The following is a 7,427-nucleotide window of genomic DNA, read 5'->3' as shown; positions in this document are numbered from 1 at the left end:
AACCACGCCCTTCTTTGCCCGGTGTTTCTGGCCACGCCTCTCTTGTTGTGGAGTCTCTATCCTGCCCTCTCCAGACACACTCTCTAGCCCACCCTCCTTTTGGTCAGGCGTCTGTAGGCTCCCCACTCTTGCTCTGACCATATTCTAGGCCAGGGCATAAAACTTCACAACCAAATGCAAAAAAAGCAGAAATAATAAATGCATTGAGTTCAGATCATGATGCAATAAAATTTATAATCAATAACTATTCATGGAAAGATAAAAAATGAATTGGAAACTAATCTAATTCTTTAAAAGGGGTGGGTCAAAGAACAAATTTTAGAAACAATCAGTAGTTTAATTAAAGAGAATGACAATGAGGAGTAAACATCTCAAAATTTATTGGAAACAGCCAAAGCAGTATTTAGGGAAAATTTTATGATATTTATATCAATGAAAAAAAGAGAAAAAGATAATGAATTAATTGGATACGCAATAAAAAAAAAACAAGAAAAAGGACAAATTAACGATTTCCAATTAAATACAGGGGACTCCAGGTTCTTGCTGAGAATGTTGTCTGAATTCTTGCTGTGCCACTCTAGCAACTCCCTTTGCTAAAAGCTAATTGAAACCATTTGTGGATGAGGAGCTTAGAGGGACTGTTGTGTTAGGACAGGGGTCGGCAACCTTTTTGGCCGTGAGAGCCATAAACGCCACATGTTTTAAAATGTAATTTCGTGAGAGCCGTGCAGTGCTCACAGTGCCACTCCTGTAACAGTGCCGGGGAAAAAAAAGGACTTTATGGCTCCTGCAGAAAGAGCCATATCTGGCCCTCAAAAGAGCCAGATATGTCTCGAGAGCCATATGTTGCCGACCCCTGTGTTAGGAATTTGCCCCTTAAGCCTTCCCCCATAGCAGTTGTTACCCTTCTATGAAACCAATGTGCAGGGATGAATTCTACTTGGGAGCACCGTCCCCAAGGAGTTGTGGCATTGATGTGTGTGAATGTTTGTGTGTGCTCAAATAGGACCTTGTCATTTGTTCATGACCATCTCAACTCAGTTGTTTTAAAATGTGATATTGTTCACTTGCTAATTGTTACTATTTGTTCATTTTTTCTTGGTTGTAACCTCTCAAAGATACACGGCAATACCCCCTTGCACAGAAAATAGACAAAACAAGTCAATATAATGTCCATGTCTGACAACATAGTCCTCCCACCACCCTTAAAGTTAAAATCTTTTCTGTGAAAAGGAAGGAGGTATGCTTGAACTCCAGCCATTTCCTGCATGATAAGAAATTGCACTTAGTAGAATTCTGATGTCTTGTCTTCTCCTTATGTGGCAAAAATATTTCAGCTTCTGCTTCAGTGTTTTCCTTCTGTGAAGATGGGATTAACTCTCCCCTACCTATTTTTTAGATTTTACCCACCAGGAATGTACACACGCCCACTTAATCCTTAAGTGTGTGTGTTGTGAAGTCTATGACCCAACTGTGCTAGTGAGTGAGGAATCAAAAAAAGACTGACTGCCCCCTGGGCAGTCTGAAGCAAAGATAAAGCTGCCACTGGTCCATGTAAAAGTGGAAGAAAGGCACAGGAAGTGATGCAAAGAACTGTCTTTTAAAATGGTGGTAATTTCCTATGACCAGTTTTTTCTCCTTTGAACCTGGCCTTGGAGGAGCTCTGGCTCGGGACCTCAGACTGCTTCCCTTAGGACTGCCGTGTGGGTGAGTGAAAAGGCTGACTCCTTTGCCTGGCTTTTCTGGAGGTACTCACCTCTGGACAGGTCCCTCATCTTAGAGGAAGTCTCATGGCTAGAACCCTTATTTAATTTACATCTGGGTCCCTCTTTGTTGGAGCCTCTGAAGCCCTGCCTGATTTGGATCAGACTGGAGAAATTCTCTCTCTCTCATTTTCCTTACTTTTACTCTTTCTATTTTGTAAATAAACTACCATAAAAGTCATTCTTATTTGGGTAATTAATTTCAGTGACCACATTTCTCATAAACTTAGTCCAACCTTTAATATTTTAACCCTTACACTTCCAATGAAGAGCTTGAATTAATTGCATTAAGTGTTGATTGATTTGATCTCCTTGCTGTCAAAGGGACTCACTAGTGGCTAAATAAGGAGAGAAGAGCTGGTAAAGGGTCAGGTTTGAGTGCCTGGTTGCCAGTAAGTATCTATGTGCCATGTAGGAAAATGAGCTTGATACTAGATATACACAAAATACTTATATCCATGTTCTACCACAGTAGAAAAAAAATAAGAAGCCAGAATGAGAAGCTTAAAGCAAGCTTTCCAGGATAGTGCTCACCTCCCCAGTTTGGACAATAAAATCCTTTTACTGAAAGTGTCATGGTCAGGCCCATTGTTGATGGTCTTCAATTTTGGGGAGAATAACTGATCACTTCTCAGGGGTGGCAGGCACCTGGGTATAGATATTTTCCCCAAATGGGAGGCCCTCAAATGGGTGTAATGATCTTGTTCTGACCCTCCCTGTCCCTGCAAGCCATTGAAGAACATTTGGAGTTGTAAAATCATTTCCTTCCAAAGAGACCTTCAAATCCTTCCTTTGAATGAGAAGGTCCCTGATGGACTCCATCTGAGCAGTCTGCAAAAGGAAAGGGCTGAGGAAGGTGAAAGCAAGGAATGAGGAGGGTGACCAGCTCGAGTGAAGGACAGGGAAGGTAGGTTGTGTGCCTGTCTGTCATGGGCAAGAGGAGAGGGATCTGTATCCTCTTTTTTGGTCTTTCTGACTCCCTCCCATGGGGCAGTCTAAGATACTTGACCTGAAGAGTAATGCTGAAGGACCCCCAGTGCTCCCCTGGGTTAAGGGGCTGCTCTGCCTTTTGGACCATGAAGAAAGCAGTTGCTTCTCTGAGCTAAAGGGCTCCAGCCTCAGGGGAAGTTTTTATTCAGGGCTGCATCGCTTTGGGAGGAAACTTATCATATTTCTGACAGTAGTCATGTCCAACATCTTCTGACTCCATCTTGCTGAGGGTGAGAGTGTTTGTAGTCTGTCCCAGTCTCTAGATCTATTTATCATCTCTGATAATATAATAAGGACAGTTTAGTTGATAAGGAAATAACAGACACTGAACATCTTTCAGCTCATGCTTCCAGCTCTCTCTCCAGGAGCATGGAGTTTATTATATACTATTTTCACACAAAGAACACAAAGAAAAACTTACAGCTGATAGAGGTTACAAATTACACAAAAGAAAATCCTTGGAGGCTTCAAAGTAAAGCTAGAACAGTGTCCAAAGCCGAATTCTAGCTGCCTGGATATCAGCAAGCAAATTCTGAGAATCATAACTATATTCTATAGATATCATTAATGAATTGAGTCTTGTATTTTTTATTGGAAGGACCGCACCTGGTTGGATAAAGTTTTGTCTAGCTCTGACCTTGGCTGACTTAGGTATATTCTTAGAGTTTAGGGATCTTAATTTTCTTGTAGAGAAATTGTTAACCCAGTAATTGCTGGTTTATTTAAAGTTTCCCAGCGGGACTTATAATATTATTAAGAAAAGGTATGGATCTGAAAAGGAGTCAAAAGAGGAGTCTCAGATTTTCATCTATTTAAGACTCTGTTTCTCTTATTGGCCCCCCACATCCCAGACCCTGGGCCATTGGAGCAGGCAGAGACCCCAGACTGCTAATAAACTAATAAGCAGATAAAGATGGCGTGTGTGCTCCACGTTCTTGAGGTCTGTTGCATATCCCACTGATAAACAATATTCCCAACCTCAAACCCCTTTCACCCCAGTCTCCTGTCCTTGTAAGTCAGATATCACCTCTGGCCCCCCTCCTCCCAGTCTTCTGCCTCAAGTTACTGAATCAGCTCTCCTGTGAAGCACTTACCCTTTCCTCCCGAAAATAAGACGGTGTCATATTAATTTTTGCTCCAAAATATGCCCTACATCTTATTTTCTAGGGATGTCTTAATTTTTTGCAATGAAGAAGAATTCACATTTATTGCTGAACCAAAAGGGCTTTGGTCCTTGTTCGTAAGGCTGATTTAGGATGTCCTATTATGTGAAACTTCCCAGATCCCAGATCACCATTGACGCATGCACAGGGTTCTCCTCAGGTGAGGGCTGGATGCACCCGAGCAAGCTGCCAGCTACATGCCTTCTAGCATCTACGGTAGCCGGCGCAGGCACAGTATTAGCGGTCATTTATTAGGAATTTAGGGGTTTCAGGTAGTTTGGGATGCCCCAGGGAGGAAAATAAGGTGGCCCTGGTCACCAGGCAAGCTAAACTGCAGGCAGAAATAAATTAACGACCCCTTCAGCAAACCCTCCCCCAAAAAGTTTAAATAAATTATAAATAACTTACCACTCCAAAATAGCATCTGGGCGGCATGTGCAGCAGTGTAACACCGCTGGGGCAGGGGGGACCACAGTGAGGTTTGAAAGTTCCGCCTCTGCAATGAAGACTGTCAGGTGCAGTCAGATGTGACCAGAACATACATTCTTCCTGTGTTGCAGCCCAGGCGTCATGGGCTGCTGCACAGAGCATTGGGGGCTGCCAAACAGCCTTCACCTACCTTATAATCACCTGGCCCTCTGCGGATCAACAAAGCTGACCAGGAGCAGCCCCGCAGGGTAAAGGGTGACCCAGCAATGTGGGACTACGGTATGTCTTCTTTTCGGGGGGTGCCTTATATTAGGCAGCCCCCAAAATCGCTGCCATGTCTTATTTTTGGAGTATGTCTTATTTTCGGGGAAACGGTATAAACCCAATCTTTTGTTACTTTAATGAGGCAACTTCAATTTTGCTTCCTGACTGTAGGGCTTACTAATAAATCTCTATTTTTAAAGATTTATCTGGGCCTGGTATTTCCTTAGGTGGGAAACTCCTTCTGAAATAGGATTATTCTCCCATAGCACTTGGGTGACCCAGTCTGATAAGGCCTGTTATTTCCTTTTCCCTACTGCTTATGGCTGGGGAGGAGCAAGAGCCCTGAGGTTACAGGCTGTTAGTCTATGTCTTTATCCTGAATCCTTTCATCTTGTTGTCCCCAGAGACCCTGAATCTGAGCAGTGATGACTTTGTTTTATGGAACCTCCAAATGTCTCTTTATCCCTGAGAATATGCCTTCCAGGAACTCCCAGACAGACCTTGGTCTTAAAGTGAACAATAACCTTACAGTACCCAGTGAGATCAGCTTAGATAGAATGAGCAGATATCATCAAATGTTAAGTACCCTTTTGTCTTAGAAGTTTCTGCCATTGTATCTAGGCCTCTCCCAGGTAGTCCAGCCCCTGGCTAGAACCCTCCTTCCTATGTCTACATGTAAGCCAATCAGTGGTCCTTCCTTTCCTTTATTCCCCCAAATTGTATATAAGACCCCAAGTTGTTTAGTTCATTGGAAAATCCCCTTCCAGGTGCATTTTCCCAGAGTCTCAGAGCTGGTCATTTCCTGGTATTTTGGCCGCGACTCTGTGTGGTGACCAGTAGAGCACTGTCTTCTGTTTCCTGATTAAAGTCTTGTTTTTTATAACCACTTTGGTGGTTCTGTGTTTTTCAGGGTTGACAGCAGGCACCCCAGCAGCTGTTGGAGGTGAGGCAGCAGAGGAGACAGCTGAGCCTCCCTGCCCAACCTGCCCTGGCCTGGGGAGGTTTTTATTTTGGCCTCTAGCACTGTGGGAGGAGTAAAAGATCCTTGAAAACAGTAATAACCTGGCCGGTCTTCAGCACTGACACCACTGATTGTGAGGGTGCAATGCTTGTCAGCTCCAGTGCCACTGAACCTGGCAGGGATTCTTGAATCTAGGTTGGAAACCTTGTAAATGAGTAGCTGAGGAGACTGTCCAGGTTCTGCTAGAGCCAGTTTAGATAGATGTTTCCATCACTGTTTTTGACACTCTCACTGGCCTGGCAGCTGATGGTGACTCTCTCCTGGGCTCCCAGATACTGAGGCTAGAGACTGGGTTAGCACAACTTTCCCCCTGGAACCCGAAAGCAGGAATGGATGACCAAAGACCAATGACATGAAATGAGGAGAGCACAGGCTCCCTTTCTTTGGATGCTCAGGCCTCAGCCAGCCTGGCTCTGCCAATGGCCCTAACCTAACTGAAATCTCCATCCAATATTGCACTGGCTCATCTCTCAGAGAGTCTAAGTCCCTGCATATGGTGGTGTCCCATATTCTCACCTGGGACCCAAAGGATGAGGAGTTTAAAGAGCAGCTGGGACGGGGCCTCCATTTTGCACTTTCTCATCCCTTGAGGTACTGCTGGCCCCAGACCATGTTTTTCTGCCTCCATCTCAGGACCTCCCTTTAGGGTATCTTTTCTGCAAAACAGTTTGGCTGTGTGTGTGTGTGTGTGTGTGTGTGTGTGTGTGTGTGTTTATAGGAGCAGTAGGGAAGGAATCAGCTTTGAGGAAGCCCTGAGACCTGGATACCCTAAAGGTGTTCTTCCTTCCTTGATCCTTATGTACTGTGAGCTCCTGCTATTCCTTCTCTCCTGAGTTCCTTTTAGTTTTGGTTAGTTTTGTGACTCTAAATGGCCAGAGGGATTGCATGAGAAGCAATATTCTCCAGGGAAAAAGTTAGGGACCTGGAGGGATCTGACAGCTCCTGACATCCCTCACTTTACTCTAGCTCATGACCTGATCACCCCACTCCAAGGAATGATCCTTTTGAGGGCTTAACATGGAACCCCTTTAATTGTAAGGTCTGCCATTGTTTTACTCCCTCCTTTTGTGGGACTTAAAAATTAGCCTCACAGGCTACTGAACTATTTCTATCCTGGGCAAGCTGCTTCCTGGCCCCCGCTTTATTCAGTCTCCTGAAACCTCCAAAAGAATGTTTCCCAGCACATAAATGTCTTCCTTTTCTCCCCCTATGATAGGCCTAAAATTAACCTCCAGGCCAAATAGTTCCCAACACATAAATGTCTTCCTTATCTCCCCTTGATGGATGGTTGTCAGATGCTTCCTGACTCCCTGTCCCTGGCACCCCCTTGATGATTACCAGATGCTTCCTAATATCTCTCCTTGATAATGTATGTTCCAACCCCCTTTCCCCAACATTTCTATCTAAACCCTTGGCTGAAGAAGCCACGGGGTCAGTCAAGCAAACCTCTCTCTGCCTACTGATCCTAGCACCATGCTAGCCAATAAATGAGCCTCTTCTTGCATATTGTATTGTCAGTGTGATTCTTCCTGCCACAACCGAATCTGGACCAGACCTTAAAATCTGGGCTCAACACTGTGCTTTAAGCAGTGATGGGCAACCTTTTGAGCTTGGTGTGTCAAAATTCGCCAAAAAACTGAACATAACTCGAGTGGTGTATTACTTCAAGAAAAAAAACATAATTTTACAATATTTATAGTTTAACAAAAATGTATAATCGTAATATATAACTGTATTTAATAAACCAAAATAGGTAAATTAATATAGGTAGAATTGTCATCTACAGTGCACAGAGTG

The sequence above is a fragment of the Gracilinanus agilis genome, chromosome 2, assembly GCF_016433145.1.
Source record: "Gracilinanus agilis isolate LMUSP501 chromosome 2, AgileGrace, whole genome shotgun sequence".
Classification (NCBI taxonomy): Eukaryota; Metazoa; Chordata; class Mammalia; order Didelphimorphia; family Didelphidae; genus Gracilinanus; species Gracilinanus agilis.
This window is presented reverse-complemented; position numbering follows the sequence as displayed.